A 17,473-nucleotide genomic window follows, 5' to 3' on the forward strand; every position below is an offset into this window, starting at 1 on the left:
TGGACAGAGGAGCCTGGCGGGCTACAGTCCAGGGTCTGCACACGACTGAAGAGACTTGGCTAGGCGCAGCACAGGTTTAATAAGCAACGGGAGCTGGTGAGGCATCAGAACTTACTTATCAGGCTTGTCCGGAGCCCTCGCAAGGGTATCGTATTAATAGATCTCCGCACCCGCCATGAGAACTTTAGAAGTTTACACTGAAGCCTTACCTGGGTTCGGCCACGCAAGCGGTAGAGATGGGCTCAACGCCTCAAGCTGCGTCCTTGAAGACGGCTGCAGCCGCGGAAGGCGTGGGCAGGACGTACGCTCCGGGGCTGGGTGGGAGCGAGGCAGCCTCTATGTCCCGGGCCGGCTCGCGGGTCAGCCGGCGGCCTGGTCCTCTCGGGTCCTGACCTGCCCAGACTCCAGACCTCACGCTCCGCTTCTGCGCCGTGCCCCCGGCATGCCGCCAGGCGTTGCGCTAGTAAGAAGCGGCTCGGCTGGCTCTCCGGCTGCGCTGGAGGCGACGTCCAGCAGCAGTAGGGGAACATACGAGAGAAAACACAGATCCTCACGATTCCCGCAGGGACCTCTGCTCACGGTTATGGGGCAGCTGGGGTGGGCGGGGGGTTTGGGGGAGAATGCAGACATGTATGTGTGTGGCTGAGCACCTTTGCTGCCCACCTCAAACCACACAACATTGTTAACCATCTATACTCCAAAATAAAAAAAAGTTAGAAATAATTCCTAAAATAAGTAATGATTTTTTTTTTCCCCACCAAGAGCCCTCTGATCTGAACCACTGATTTATTCAATCTCCTGGGCTGAGGGTCAGATCAGTCAAGACATTCAGTTCTGTCTTCATGTGATTTAATAAAGATGACACTTTAGCAGACTCATCAGGTATGTATGTATCCACAACTCTCTGGATAATGGTGCCTCCTTGTGAGGCAGTAATAATGTTCAAGGCCATGGTGTTCTTGGCATCATGTCCAAATGCCAAGAGAATTGCAGTATTCAGTAAAAACAGGCTTTGCGTTAAGTTTTGCTGGGTAAACTTAGTAAGGGTGTCTGTGGTGGTATAATGTCCTCCAGGCCGGACAAGAACCAGCGGCCAGATGCCCATACCAGTGGGAAGCATCATCACCTGGCTGTGAGACAGGGAGGTTTGTGATTTTTGTTACTGTGGGTGGATTCTCCTAGGGTGCAGCAGCCCAGCCTCCCAGGTGAAGGCCACGGCAACCTGTTTAGGGATGGCCAATAAACACCTGCAAAGTGGGACCAGTCAGTGCCAAACCAGCCTCCAGCCTTAATATGACAGAATGATTACATAGTTCCAGCGATATCCACATCATATCCCTGGTGCAACTGGGTTGGTTCTATTTACAGTGATTTTTCTGTTTCTAGAATAGAGGTACCTAGGTTCAAATATCCATAACCCTGTGTGAGTTACATGAACCCTCCCCAAATCAGAATGGTGGAATATTTCACGTAAAAAGAGGACAGCATTTTCACTTCACTTCTTTTTCCTAATATCATTTATACTGTTTTCTCTCTACCTTCTATTTTCCTTGAAATTTATTATTTGGCTCAGGTCAACTGATTTTGTTCTTTAAGTCTCTGTACGCTCTGTCAATGAGAATGAGACCTTGTTGTGAGTCAGAATAGTAGGAAAATCTAATTTAGACTTCATAGAGAAGGATGCTGATCTGTGTAGGTAAAGCTCATTCTAACCACTTTGGACAGTAAGAAAGTTAAATGCTAATTATAATTATTAAGCCTTATTGTCTTTTCCTGTTTGTCCTATTTCTGCCTCTGTCTCTCTCATCACTGTGCCAAGCATCCCCCCATGACACTTCTTTTGGGCTAAAGCCAGGTGACGAACCCCTGCAAGAGTCTTCTCAGTGAAAGCACCAACCCATTCTTTTGAATCTGTCTTCATTTACCTTTACACTTCTCTCCCCTTTATTCATCGTCATTGCATTCTATTCGTGTCTATTGGTGAAGAGATGCGGTTCTTCCTCAAATACAGTCTAAGCGCAGCACAATTAAAATGGAAACAAAGAGGAAGCCTGACTTTGCTGAAAGTATCCCATATTCATTCTGAATTCCTTTACACTCCAGGCACGCACGCCTATGTTTATGACGATAACATGTAAGAAGAGGAGGAGAGAAGGTTCTGTCCCTTCTTGCCTGCAAAATGGCATTGCACGTCACCATGAGAGAATGAATATACAATGGACAACAGCTGGACTATGTGTACACATAGAGCTGTGACTCACAACCCCCTTCTCTATAATAAACAGCCTAGGAAGCCAGCCTGCTGTAAATGGTGGGGGCCCACTTGGAATTCCAGAGTTGAAGATTATTTTAAGCTGAAACATTTGAGATTCAGTAGATTCAGACAGAAGTCTTCTTGGAGCTTCCTATATCTGATAGGGGGAAAAAAAAACAGCAACTTTGGGACACGATGCTACCTGTTTGGGACATGAGAGGTGAAATCCCTGGGAAAGTGAGGAGAGTGACGAGCAGGATAGTGTGGCCACGGACCATGAAATGGACGAAATGTCCAGCGTGGTCCAACCCTTAGTAAAAGAAAGGCAATGCACAGCACCATAACCCAGCCGGTAGGGCAGCCCCCCATTCAGGAAATGTTCATGACGAGAGAATACACTCCCACCGAGCTTATTGAGATAGGTGCTCAGTTTCAGGCCTGGTCAGTGCGGCTCTGAGGGGCAGGGCTGGCTGGGATCTCCCCGACTGGGCGGGAGGCAGAGAAGATGAGCATCTCCACACACCCTGCCCTCTGACAGCGCCTGCCAGAGGCGTGCTGGAGGGTGGGGGGACTTTGAGGAACTCTCCTTTGTTTCTTTGGAGTCTCTTCGCACTAGAATACATGCTTCGTGATGGTTGATCGCGAGGCTCTGGTCTGTTTTGTTCACTGGTGTGCGTCACCAGCATCCAGTGAACCCAAACCTTCTTGGCAGCGCTCAGTAAACACTTGAAGAAACTATAGGGGACACGGAGCAGATCAAATGAAAACAATGAAGGCAAAAAGCAGATATTCTTGTTGTACCCTGTCTTGTCAATAATGTCCTACCATGATAGACAAAACAAAGAAGTGATTCATGGGGACTCATTGCCCTTGATCAAGCCGAAACACCAAGGCACAGCATTAAAATCTTCCCTTCTCCTCCTTCTTTTGATGACAACCAGGGTTCTCAGCCGCCCCCAATCAATAGACATTGACTAGAGGCCAGATAAGAAATTCAACCAAGGCTTTACTGGGGCCGCTGCTGCAGCAAGGGGGAGTAAGAGCAAAGAACAGGCTTCCTTGCTTGTTTGTTCCTTGGGAAGGGATGGACGTGTTCCTTATGTGGGGTGAGGTTAGAGGTATGGCCGGGGATCAGGCCGGAGGGGTGGCTTAGGTGTTGTGCCCATCCGCCGACAATGCTGAGTGCAGGAGGCATGCACAATACCCTGCTTTTGTTTCCCAACACTCTTTTTTTGCTCTGGGCACTTTTTGGTCTTTCTGTATCTTTTGTCCATAATTTGTCCCAACTGCACATGCAGTTATTTTTAGTCCCTTACAGTTCCTTTGTATTCTAGAACCTAAGCATCCTTCTTCCAAAAAAAAAAAAAAAGTGTGCAAGATAAAATTCTTTTTTTTTTTTTAGCAAAATAAATATTCTCTATTGTTAAAAAAAAAGTCTTCAAGTTGATGTTTGGTAGAAGCCAACACAATACTGTAAAGCAATTAACCTTCAATTAAAAATAAATAAATTACCAAAAAAAAATCTTCTCATCGAGCTTTTACCTCCACCAGCTGTCCCAATCTCTTACCTTCCTCTCACAACTACATTTCAGGAAGAAATGGCCTGTACCACTGACCTCTCCTGTCTTACCTTCAAACATCGCACATGTCAGCTCACTTCCATCAGGCTTTGATCCACACACATGCTCTCCTGATTCTCCCTTCTCCCAGGTCTTTCTTTCTCCTCCCTTTTGCAGGACCTTTTTGCTCAGCTCTGAGATAGTGGTTGTCTCCTTTTAGCCCTCTCCCCATGTATCAACACTATTCTTGGACAGTGGCATTCACTCTGTCGAATCAGCCCATTACCCCAGCCCACCTCTGAGCAGAGCTCTAGGTCAATACCACACAGTCGTCTCCTGCTGGATGCCTTTCAATCACATCAAAATTAAAAGTACAAATCTGAAATTTTAGACTCTAATGTGACAATATCTCATTAAACATGTCCTCTTCAAACTGCTCCTCCCCTTTTGGGAGCCCCCACCTCTGAACAGCATCCTCATCCACTGAGACAAGGGAACCAGCCTAGACTTCGCCTTGACTCCCCGCTCTCCCACATTCAAAATGGCATGCTTGTGCAGGCTGAGTTCTCCAGGAAGCAGGCTCTGAGGCGGAGGTTAGTGGGTAGGAAGCTAAGGAAGCAGTGCCCTTCACGTTTGTAGAAGGGGAATCAGGCAGGATTAAGCAGGAGGAGGCAGGCTTTAACGCAGTCCCAACAAGGGCCTGAGCTGACTCCATTGGGAGCTCTGATACTTAGAAGTGACTTTTCAGAGTTACCTGAGATCGACTTAGATGGCAAGGCCTTTATGCTGCATCATCAATACCATAATTTGCAGAGTCCAGTGCAAGATGAAAATGCAAGACTCTATTTAAAAATTAAGGTTTCCAAGAGAGTAACAGCGGAACATTAAACCAAGCACACTGTGCTCAGGGTGCCGTGTGACTGCATGCATTGCAGGTTCATGAAGCTGGGACTGGTCCTCGTCCCTGCGTGGAGGCAAGGTCTCTCTGCAGTTGAGATCATGCCTGAAGGGGCTGGCAACTGAAGGCTGTTTTCCAGTGGCACTCCCAGCAAAGGAAGCAACTGAACATCACTCGTGAGGCATCTGGGCCTGGGTCCCAGTGTCCACCACAGTAACCAAGCCTGTCCATTTTTACCACCTTGAAATTTCTCGCATCCATTCTCTCTTCACAAGTGACCCCTCTAATCAATAGAATTAAAGTTCTCATCATCTTGCCTTAACTACTGAAATAGTCCCATGCCTATTAATTTCTCTTCTAGTCTGGTCTTCACATCCTCCACGACTAGAGATGAGACTAACATACTAAATTCCTAAAATACTAAATGGCTTCCATTGCCCACAACAGTAAAATCTAAGCCAACATTTCCCAAACTGTGTTCATAAAACACTAGTCTTCAGAGTAGAAAAAATATGATGCAAGTTTTCTTCTAAATTATTTTTAAAATTCTTATGTAACAAAAATACTAAGCCATTACACAATTATATTTATAATTTTATGATAATCACGCCAAAGGATTGGTAAGTTATACCTCAGAACTCCAGAGGTAGCAGGAAAATTCTCCTAATCAAAGAGTTATTCAATCCTGCATATTAACCCCTAAACATTTACTAACTACTGCCTAGATATATCATTATATTAATAATCACTAACTTTTTTGCATTTTCTATCTAATTTTAATAATATCTGTGACATTATTCAATGTTTTTTATTGTATGCATGGATTTTATAAAATATTTTCCCCTTTGGATTTGTGGATTATAGAAATTAGTCTGTCACTGCATTTTAGAACCCACTTTTTTCTTTACTGATAAGCACTTAAATATACTTACAGAAGCAGTGCATGCAGAAAGATGTAGGCATCATAATTGTACAGCCTGAAGAATTATCACAAAACGAACATAATCACGTAGCAACCACCATAATCAAGAAATAAAATGTTGGTAATTCCCTGACTCAGTGCTTTAACTGCAGTGGCCCAGGCCTGGGTTCAGTCCCTGGTTGGGGAATTAAAATCCAAAAAGCTATGTGGTGAAACCTGAAAATCAAAAAAGAAATAAGAAATAAAATACTAGCATCTAATGGCCTCCTTTTGCCCTTACAGTCCACTACTTCTTTTATCTGCCCCAAAGTTGCCCACTACACAACCTCTAACAATTTGTGGTCTACATGAATCCAAGGTCGATCTACATGAATTCACGTTGATATTATTGTGTCAAATAATGGTGGAGCCGGGATTCAGACTGAACTCTATATTCAAAGCCTATGTTTTCGGAATGTGCCTAACTGTTGTTTCCATTCCCTACTGACATCATAAAATTGCTAAGAAAAAGAAAACAGTCATTTCTTCAAATTACAGAGGTTCCCACACTGCACCCTGACAGGAAAAAAAAATGCCTTCCACACAGTCAAGCAAAGTATGTGAATGAAGATAGAGTTAAATCTAATTATTTATTAAACAGTGAAGCTGTTAAATCTTACATCTTTGGATTGATAAAAGAACTATATACAGGTGTGCATATGTGTGTGTGTATGCAAACACATATATGTATGTATATTATGGTCATAGAAACCTATATCTGTAAGAAAACAAAATATATTTTCTAAGTTTGACACATTCATTTGGTAGTAAGAGCTGCCGAAAACCTGTATGAGCCTAAATATAGTCTTTGTTTATTATGCAAATCTATTTGATTATGTTAACATAATAAATAAATATATTTTGCTGGTGAAATGTTAAAGTGTTTGAATAAGTTGTGTGATCCCAGACCTCCTAGGTGTATCATGCATGTAATGTAGCATATATAACACATCTGCAATATAGTAAACACATGTGGGTTTTGATGTTTTTAAAAAGAAAAATCCTGAAGGAAATTAAGGACTGTTGACCTGTTAAGGCAAAGAAAAGTCATGCAAACAATGCTCTCTTCCATAAAAAGTGACTAAAAAATAAAAATATGGCACTGCGAAACAATAGCCAGACTAAACGGAAAATCTGTGAGATCCCGTAGTATAACAAGACGCCCTCTTTCATCATTTCTTCCTACCAAAGTAAACAAAAATGTCTTTTAGATATCATTTTAAGACTTTGTTCACATTTGATCATTTCTAAATCCAAATGCATCTTACAGTTGATATGCATGTTTAGTGTGTAAGAAAAACAGCTATGTATAAATCAGAGATGAACATTGCAATCACGGATATCGAAGTAAGTAGGTTATGTCTTGTCATACCTAAAGCATTCACCTGTTTCTGCTCGTGAAGCATGTTCAATAAAATTACAGAATATCCATAGCCACTCTATAACTCTGTCGAAGACGGTTATAGAATTTCAAATGATGTGCTGGTGTCTAAGGTTATGAGAACTGACTTATACAGACCTAGTCAGAAATCCTGTCACAGTGGCTAAATTACTTTTCGGAGCAACACCTCAAGTTAGCAGACAAGAAAATACGCTTATTCATTAAGCACTCTGGTATATCATTGAGCTATAAATATTTAAAAGGTTAAGTTAGATTGTGGAAATACTACAATAAAGAGCACCTAATTCATAATCATTACTTATTGATTGTAAACAGGAAATTTTATATATATTTGTATATGCATTTATATGTAACATGATTATGTGTGTTTAAAAGGAAGAGATCAGGAGGAGCACATCATTCTGCAACTTGCTTTTTTAAGTCGCTACATAGTATCCCAAGGGTGCCTATTCCACAGACATTTCCCACACTGATGAGTATTTTGATTTATCATTTCTTGGCTGTTTTAAATGTGCTTTAGACGATCTCTGAAGGGTACATGAACAATTGGTATATCCTGCTTGCGTACAAATCACAGAGTAGACATCTGGCTTTGAGAAGGAAGCTTACTTTTCCCTAAACATCGTTTTATACTATTCGAATTTTCTGTATGTGAAAATAACAATTACAATGTTTATTTTTTAAAAAGCTTTAAATACAATATTGGTACTGTGTTGTCATTAAAACTGGAAAGCACAAAAGGTAAAGCTGCAATGAGCTTCCCTTCTTCAGCACATTTTTTGGTTAAAATCTGCCGGACAGCGTGTTAAGAGTTGTACATATCTTGCTTCATTTTGCCTCATTTAACCTTTGTAGAAATCTTACAAGACAGGTATTACTGTCCTCACTTTACAGACAAGGAAATAGAGTGTAAACAAGTTAATCTTCTTGGGTCACAGAGAGAGAAAAAGAGTGACAAAACCAAGGTATAAACCAAATTTTTCTAGTTCAAGAAACCTTTGCTCTCAGCCACTGAGCCGAACCCGTGAGCTGCTTCTCCAGAGGCTCCTCCTAAACTCCGCCAGCTCTGACTTTGCTACAACTTCGGGAATGGTTTATAGGAGACTGGAGAACTGGACTTTCTCATGTTCCCGAACTTCTGCACGTTCTGTCCCCTCTCTTTATACACTTTCCCCTGTTGGTTAATTCGTCCCCAGCCTTCCGTGATAAACCCGCGCTTCGCCTCTTGTGTTCTCACTCCCTCAACTTCAGACTGAAAAGAACGTGTTTTACCTGCTGTTTTCCCGTCCTGTGCTCAAACGTGTTCAAAAGCTGCGAAACCGCCTAAGGGTCTCTCAGCCAACAAGTCCTCAGTGACAGGAAACCTAAATAGCCCTCATACTAGCCCCAGTGCTAGTAATATCTAGCATACATTAGGCCCTCAGTCACAACAGGCTACATTCGAGCAAGGACAAATACAGACAAAGAACTTAAGGATGTTAGAACTAATTCAGGACTTCCAACCCTGGCTGCACATAGTAACTGCAGGACCTTTTAAAAGAGGTTATCTAGCCTTGTCCAAGAACTAATCAGAGTGGCTACGGGTGGATCTATACATTCTATATTATTTAGAATGCTTTCCAAGTGGTGCCAAGTTTGAGAATCCTATTCTACACGTCTCACTTCATGAAATATGGAGATTGAGACCTAAAGACATTAAATTACTGGCCAAATTTACACTGACAGAGGTGAAGATAGGACTTGAAGCCTCGTCTCTTGACTTATAGCTGCTTTACTTGATCACTCAAAGCTACTTGTTAAGTGTCTTTTATGTGAAAAGCATTTTGCTAGGCGATGCTGGGAGGGATTGGGGGCAGGAGGAGAAGGGGACAACAGAGGATGAGATGGCTGGATGGCATCACCGACTCGATGGGCATGAGTTAGGGTAAACTCCGGGAGTTTGTGATGGACAGGGAGGCCTGGCGTGCTGCGATTCATGGGGTAGCAAAGAGTTGGACACGACTGCGCGCCTGAACTGAACTGAACTGAACTGGAGATACAGTGGTGGGTAAACATGAGCTTGCATTGTAATAGGACAGATAGGATAAACACATGCCCATATAATTAATTGCTTAACCCTGGGTGGGGAAGATCCCCTAGAGAAGGAAGTGGCAATCCACCCCAGTATTCTTTCCTGGAGAATCCCATGGACAGAAGAGTCTGGTGGGCTACAGTCCATGAGGTCACAAAGAGTCGGACATGGCCGAAGCAACTTAGCAGCAGATTGTATTAAAAGAAAATCTGGTGGTATATACTCAAATAACTGGGGGACATGTTCTAATCTGGGGGAGTTGAGGGTTGTCGCATAAATCTTACTTGGGTGAAGAGTACACATATAGAACTAATTAGACTTGTGTTCTTCAACATAAGATATTCTTGGGCCCATAGGTCCTCTGGAAGACTTTGTTTAATTTCCTATTTTCATTTTGATGACAACCTTAAAGATTAACAGAAACATTTTCCAGGAGTTCCCTGGGGGTGAAGTGTTACGATGTGGTGCTTTCACTACCGTGGTTAGTGTTCAGTCCCTGGTTGGGAAACTAAGATCCCATTAGCCATATGGAATGGCAAAAAAAGAAAAAAGGAACATTTCAGAGTTTTTTTTAATGCTTGAGTTCTGCTCAAAGCTTTAAACCCGTTTGAACGTGCGGTTTTTGATTGAGTTGGCCACAAGAAGTACTGCTCTAATTTTCTCAGGCAGACTGACTTAATGTGTCTATGCCGCATTCCTGCCAAATGAAGATCAAATGCCTCCCGCAAACACTAGGAGAATGAAGGTTTCGTGGTCGTTCACATACCACAGGGCAGTGGGGGGTGAAGCGGGTCCTGGCACAGCCCTGATCATCCCTCAATCTGAGCTCACAAAAACCTGGGCCTCGGGGATCAGACGCTGGCGCGGTGCCAGTAGGATTTCAGCAACCATCATCTACTCCAAGTCAGTAATGCGAATTGTTACTTGAAAAAGAATGCAAAAACTCTGTAAAAATAAGCTCAGACTACATACCCTATATACCTCTGGAGACACACATATACTGGGAAGGTGGACTGCAAGGCTGAGACCGCGGGTAGGAGAGAGAATTGTTTTTGATACTTGCATTGATTCAGTTTTCATTTTTGGTTGCGCTGGGTCTTTGCTGCCGCGCGAGGTTCCCTTGGTTGCCGAGAGCGCAGTGGCCTTTGTCGCTGAGGAGCTCGGGCTCCAGGCGCCGCCTCGGCAGCTGCAGCAGGTGGCGGGGCAGGCGCGGCGCGGAGGCCCCAGAGCGCAGGCGCAGTGGATGCGGCGCGCAGGTGTAATTGCTCCGCAGCACGTGGCCCAGACCCGGGACTCAACCTGCGTCTCTCGAACTGGCTGGCAGATTCTTTACTGCTGGGCCGCCAGGGAAGCCCAAGAATTTTTATCACATACTCTTTTGTATGTTTTTTAGCAATTATTAATATCTTTCTTATTTTATTTTCATTTTATTTTAGATGTGATGTTCTATATGACATAAAGAGTTACAATTGTGTGTGTGTGTGTGTGTGTGTGTGTGTGTGTGTGTGTGCACGCGCGCTGAGTGGCATCTAACTCTTTGTGACCCCCCTGGACTGTACCTCGCCAGGCTCCTCCGTCTATGGGATTTTCCGGGCAAGAATACTGGAGTGGGCTGCCATTTCCTTCTCCAGGGGGTCCTCTTGAATCAGGGCTTGAAAAGGCGTCTCTTGCCTCCCCTGCTATAGCAGGTGGGTTTTTTTTTTTACCACTGAGCCACCTAGGAAGCCCTTCCCTCACAGCTCAGCTGCTAAAGAATCTGCCCACAGTGCAGAGACCTGGGTTCGACCCCTTGGTTGGGAAGATCCCCTGGAGAAGGGAAAGGCCACCCGCTACAGTATTCTGGTCTGGAGAGGTTCACGGGCTGTATAGTCCATGGGGTCTCAAAGAGTCAGACACGACTGAGCAACTTTCACTGGGAAGCTCAGTTTATCTAATTTTATGTGCGCAATAATAATTTAAACTGAGAGCTGGACGCCTGAAGACATGGGTTTTTTCCTTTGAAGTGACTTGTTACTTTACTCACGAGGAAAGGACAGAGTGTGCGTGCATGCTGGGGGTCAGTGAGAAGCAGCAGCCCCCCGTGGAGCTAAGCAGGCTCCCCGGAGAGAAAGTGCCCACAGGAGAGAAAGTGCCCACAGGACTCCTGGGCAGCCAGGAGCAAGGCTGACGCAGAACCAGCAGGGGGCAGGCCAGGCAGACCGGTCCCTGAAGCAGGTCAGAGTACGGAATTTAGTCTTTTCTCTTAAGAATAATGAGAAGCCCTTGCTCTTTGCACCACATTAAGTATTTTTAGAAATCTTTTTTTGTTGCAGGCATTTGAAATTCTAAAACCACATTAGTTTATATTCCTTCTCTCCAAATTCATCCAAAATATTAATATTTTGCAATGGAATTCAAGTGAGCAAGGAACGGTATTATTTGGAGAGTAAAAAAAAACTGGCAAGTTTATAGATTAATATGCATAGGCCTACTCTTTCCAATATAGTAGCTACCAGCTCCACACAGCTTACGGGTTACTTGAATTGGGGCTAGTCCCAGCTGAGGTATTCTGTAAGCATGAAATGCACATCAAATGGCAAAGAATTAATACCAAAAAAGACTGTAGATTATCATATTAAAATGTTTACATTGATCCCATGTTGAAGTATTGTTTCAGAGATATTCGGGTAAATGAAATACATTACTAAAACCTTTCCATTTGTTTCTTCTTATTTTTTTAATCTTGCTACTGGGAAATTAAAATTACCTATCTGGGTCACTTCATATTTCTATCTGGGCAACAATGACATACTTCATACTAGAATACACATCATAATTTTTCAAAATCGTAAAATTCACGGTGTATGTCTGGTACCCTTGTGCTTTCACATGTGTTAATGCATTTAATTCTCATATGAATCCAGTAAGTTAGGCCCTGTGACCACCCCATTTTGCAGATTAATAAACTGAAGTACAGATGCTGCACAGAACATTTCAGAAGCGCACACAGGAAACTGTCAACAGTGGGGGCCTCCTCGGGAGGAATCAGGGGCTAAGATACGTAAATAAATTCCTAGCCCTGAGATGGCACCACTCCTGCCGCAGCTTAGCAAACCAAAATGTAGATGATATTTTGTACTATAAATGCTCTGCTTTACCAGAAACTAAGCAAGTGCAATCAGCCCACCCCCAAACACCAAGCCAGCTCTTATTTACCTACGCCCTTGCTCCTTATTCTTTTCCTATAAAAGCTTCCTACCTTTGACCCCACTTTGCCATTCTCTGGACCCTTAGGAACACAGCCTGCATACTTTGGGTAGTGTTAAAGTGTTTGCATCACCTAAGTTGTCTTTAACCATTTTTAACTAGGGTCAGGGATGAAAAGGAGGTTATTTCTCATTGTGTATCTCCTTCTACAGACTAAATTTATTACAATGTGAATATGTCATCTGTTAACCACTTTGGTATAACTATGAAAATAATAGAGACAAACTGCAAAACTACAGTGTTAAGAGCACAAACTAAAGACATTAAGTACTTACTTACTTACTTACTCACTCAATTAAAAGTGAGTGAAGACCAACTAGAAATAAAAGCAATCAAAAACCATTAAAAAATTTGAACCTTCCAGTCTAATCAGACATGTTTTTCTTGCTTATTACCTGTAATTTGCTGAAGTGACTGTTTCCTGAGTATCCAGTTGGTCTAAGAGCCAAAGCTTTCACACCAAGGAGCCAGGCTCAGCAATCATTTCCCAGGACCACAGTTCTCACTGACACAAAAGGCCTGAAAAATACAAAAGCATATTGCTTCAGTTTATGCCTGCAGTCTTTTTTTAAAAAAAATAAACTATGTACTGTTCTTCCTTGATGCAAATGTGAATTTCAACTTCTTTTTCCTAAAAATATGGATTAGAAGCCCCATGAGCCAAGGTTAGGCTCACTATGGTGCTGTTTCAACCACACTTCTCCTATATTATGACCATCATCAGTGAGACTCAGATGAAGGTCTCCTCGGTAACCGCTTGTAGTTACTGCAAACCCCGCCCCCGCGCCATAGTCCTACGTCCGTTTGCGCCCCGCGTGTCTATCCCTCCGCGTGGGAGGCTCATTTCTCGGGGCTGGGTGTGCACCAGCGGCGGCCCAGACGGGCAGCAGCTTTTTCTCCCGCGGCTGCTAGTCTCCAGGAGGTGGGGAGAAAAGCAGGAATGAAGGAGGAGCTGCCGAGGTCACCGCGCCCGGCGCAGCTGGAGCCCGCTGCGTCCTGAGAGGGAGGCGAGTCCAGGGACTGAATGCTCGCCGCCGCATTGAATGTTCGCAGGCCAGAGTCACGCGTTTAGAATGTGCTCCAAGTTTGATGGGATGTTCCAGATTTCTATTTCAAAAGGTCTGGCACTCAAATACTGAGCACTGGCTTCATGATGGACCAAGTCACGGCCCAGAATCAGCCGGGGGCCCCCTCGCAGTGTGGGTAACTCCCCAGGACCGCGCTGGAAATGCCCGGCTCCCGTCAGGCCCGCCCTAGACTGGATCCTGCGTGCCTGCAAAGTCGCTCAGTCGTGTCCGACTCTTTCCAACCCCATGGACTGTAGCCCGCCAGGCTCCTCTGTCCGCAGGATTCTCCAGGCGAGAATACTGGAGTGGGTTGCCATGCCCTCCTCCAGGGGATCTTCCCAACCCCAGAACTGAACCCGTATCTCGCGTGTCTCCGGCATTGGCAGGCGGACTCTTCACCTCTAGCGGCGCTTGGAAAGCATTTTCATAAGCTCCCCAGGCTCCCTTGTCTTTCCTGGCAGCTCAGCTGATAAAGAATGCCTGCAGTGCAGGAGACCTGGGTTCTATCCTTGGGTCGGGAAGATCCCCTGGAGAAGGGCTAGGCTGCCCACTCCAGCATTCTTGGGCTTCCCTTGTGGCTCCGCTGGTAAAGAATCCGCCTGCACTGTGGGAGACCTGGGTTTGATCCCTGCATTGGAAAGATCCCCTGGAGAAGGGAAAGGCTACCCACTCCAGTATTCTGGCCTGGAGAATTCCATGGCCTGTATGGTCCATGGGGTCACAAAAAGTCAGACACAACTGAGCGACTTTCACTTCCAGGGGAATTCATGAGCAGATTAAAGCTGGAGTAGTGCTTTCTAAGCTAGGGATCTCAGCTTTGACTGTATTCTGGAATCACCTGGTGGGGATGTGAGAAACTGTTTGCAGCCTCTTTCCAGAGAGGCTGTTGTAATTGGTGGGAGCTGCAACCAGAGCACTTCAGACTTTGGAAACCACTCATCTCTCCAAGGTTGAAAATTACTGCCCAGAAGCCACAGTGAGTGGCCAGCAGCTGTTGTTCATGCTCGGCTGATTCCCTTTGTTCCTTTATTTCCCTCCTAGCATTCCCCTGGGCTCCTCTCGTTTCTTTGCGTTTGGTCACCAGCAAAAGTGCTTCTCTCCCTGGGGGTTTTCAACTACACTGAGGAGAGCAGTCTGGTTAACCCCAAGACGGACACGCTGGCTTTTCATGGTAAGGATCAATTGCTTTCTCTACTAGGCCACAGGCTGTCAAATAAAACAACCCCGAAAAAGATCCGAAACTCAAAATGTTCCTACAAGAGTGATCCTTCGTCCAAAGTGCCAGTAGGAACCCTTAGTCTCTAGGTTGTGCCTGAGTCTTTGCAACCCTACGGACTGTAGCTACCAGGCTCCTCTGTCCATGGGATTTTCTAGGCCAGAATGCTGGAGTGGGCTGCCATGCCCTCCTCCAGGGGATCTTCCCCACCCAGGGATTGAACCCACGTCTCCTGCATTTTCAGGCAGATTCTCTACCACTGAGCCAGCAGGGAAGCCCGTGTTCATTGCACTGTTCAGCTGCTCAGCGGCGGCCAACTCTGCACACCACGGACTGCACCATGCCGCACTTCCCCATCTTTCACCGTCTTCTGGAGCTGGCTCAAACTCATGTCCATCGAGTAGGTGATGCCATCCAACCACCTCATCCTCTGTCCTCCTCTTCCCCTCCTGCCTTCAGTCTTTCCCAGCATCAGGGTCTTTTTCCATGAGTCGGCTTTGTGCAACAGGTGGCCAAAGTACTGGCACTTAAGCTTTAGCGTCAGTCCTTACAATGAATTTTCATGTTTGATCTCCTTTAGGATTGCCTGGTTTGATCTCCTTGTAGTCCAACGGACCTTCAGGAGTCTTCTCCAGCACCGCAGTTCAAAAGCCTCAGCTCTTCATCATGCTGCCTCCTTTATGGTCCCGCTCTCACGCCTGTACCTGCCTACTGCAAAAACCGTAGCTTTGACTAGACGGACCTTTGTTGCAAAGTAAAGCCTCTGCTTTTTAATACATTGTCTAGGTTTGTCAGAGCTTTTCTCCCAGGGAGCAAGCATCTTTTAAATTTAATCGATGAAGTCACTGGCCACAGAGACTTTTGGAGCCCAAGAAAAGAAAATCTGTCACTGTTTCCCACGCTTCCCTATCTAATTTCTATGAAGTGATGTGATCAGATGCCATGATCTTAGTTTTTTGAATATTGAGTTTTAAACCAGCTTTTTCACTCTCCCCTTTCAGTTCATCAAGAGTCTCTTTAGTTCTTTGCTTTCTGTCATAAGGCTGGTGTCATCTGCATATCTGAGGTTATTGGTATTTCTCCTGACAGTTTTGATTTCAGCTTGTGATTCATCCAGCCTAGCATTTCGCATGATGTACTCTGTATATAAGTTAAATAAGCAGGGTGACAAAATACAGCCTTAATGTACTCCTTTCCCAGTTTTGAACCAGTCCATTGTTCCATGCCAGGTTCTAACTGTTGCTCCATTGTACTCGACCTTATATAAGGGACTTGAGCAGTCAAGGATTTTGATATCTGCAGGATCTCCCGAAACCAACTCTCCCTCCCCTCCTATAACTGAGCATCTCTGAGGAGTTGGTTCTTCCCAAATCCCACCCAGCACAGGAATGAGGCCCCCAGGCATTTTTGGCCAGCCCTTTTCTGTCACCTCTGTGGTTAACTTCTGGAGCCGACACGTAGGGTTCCATAATCCCTAAGTTGCAGCAAAGGGTCTACACCATCTCCCCCTTCTTTAATGAAATGGTTTCTTTTCACATTCGACTTCTCAAATTGGGGCAAGAAGAGTGTAAGGAAAAGAGAAAACAGACACTCGATTTTTCACACAATGGTTTAGCCTCGGGGCTTCAATATAGGGCTTCAAAAGGCTTAGCTTAAATTACCTTTATAAAGGACCATTACGTAAGAGGAAACTGCCAAGAGAGCATCTCATTCTCTTTAGGTTTTCTAAACTTTCAGCCTCAACAAGTAGTTATTATTTAAATGAACTCCTTGACAACTTGTTAGCAAAAGCATTGAAACTACCAGTGATGAATCAGAGTAGAAGGACAACTTTATGAAAATGCAAACTTCACTCAAAAATAATCTAAAATAATTCATTAGAAGGGGAGTGGAAATTTTAGACACCTTTTCCTTACTAATGATGATTATGAATATTTACTGACCAATACTGTTACCTGAAAAAGGGAGTTCACCTCTTGGTAGGTGTCAAAAAACACAGTAAAAGACACAAGTCAAAGATCAGGTCTTATTACTTACAGCAAGTAAGGAGACTGCTGGGGAATCTCTCCTAAAGCAATGTTTCCCCAACAGCAAAATTGGGCAAGTTTTAAGCTAAGGGTATGTGAATATTCATGAAGGGACTTCAGCAGAAGAGAATTCAGCATAGAATTGGGCAAAGGTTGCCAAGGTCCAGCCTTTAGCTGATTGAACTCTTGAGGATCAGAAAAGGTCAACATCAGCATCTCTTAGGTTCAGATCTGTGCGAGGTCTCAAGTTGCAGTTACCACCTGTTGAACATCAAAGAATTGATGCTTTTGAACTGTGATGTTGGAGAAGACTCTTGAGAGCCCCTTGGACTACAAGGAGATCTAACTGGTCAGTCCTAAAGGAGGAGATCAACCCTGCGTATTCACTGGAAGGACTGATGCTGAAGCTGAAGCTCTGATGAGAAGAGTCGACTCATTGGAGAAGACCCTGATGATGGGAAAGATTGAAGGCAGGAGGAGAAAGGGACTAGAGAGAATGAGATGGTTGGGTGGCATCAATGAGCTGAGCAAGCTCAAGGAGACGGTAAAGGACAGGAAAGCCTGGTGTGCTGCAGCCCATGGGTTGCAACTGAACGTGTCTGACCCAGCAATAGCAACACCTCAGCGGAGGCGTTAGGTCCTGCAGAACTCGAAAGTACATATCAGATTGTTATGTATATCCTTTAAAGAGGAACTAGGACTCTCGTTTATCACTGAACTATTATTTATTGATTGCTTTTCCTTTATCGGCTTTCCTGGTGGCTCATAAGTA

General features: G+C 44.4%; 1 long non-coding RNA gene across 2 annotated transcripts; it reads right to left on the minus strand.

Moving 5' to 3' along the window:
- Positions 1-608: 608 nt before the first annotated feature.
- Positions 609-13,182, minus strand: LOC110150838 (uncharacterized). Of its 2 annotated transcripts, XR_011483448.1 has the most exons (4): positions 13,068-13,182; positions 12,787-12,910; positions 5,644-5,849; positions 609-2,989 (listed from the first exon to the last, which is right to left on the minus strand). It is a non-coding gene; the product is annotated as an uncharacterized lncRNA (long non-coding RNA). The 2 variants fall into 2 exon arrangements; XR_011483447.1 differs by having other exon boundaries at positions 12,787-13,182.
- Between the last annotated feature and the right edge of the window lie 4,291 nt (positions 13,183-17,473).

This window comes from Odocoileus virginianus, chromosome 25, assembly GCF_023699985.2.
Source record: "Odocoileus virginianus isolate 20LAN1187 ecotype Illinois chromosome 25, Ovbor_1.2, whole genome shotgun sequence".
NCBI classification, from domain to species: domain Eukaryota; kingdom Metazoa; phylum Chordata; class Mammalia; order Artiodactyla; family Cervidae; genus Odocoileus; species Odocoileus virginianus.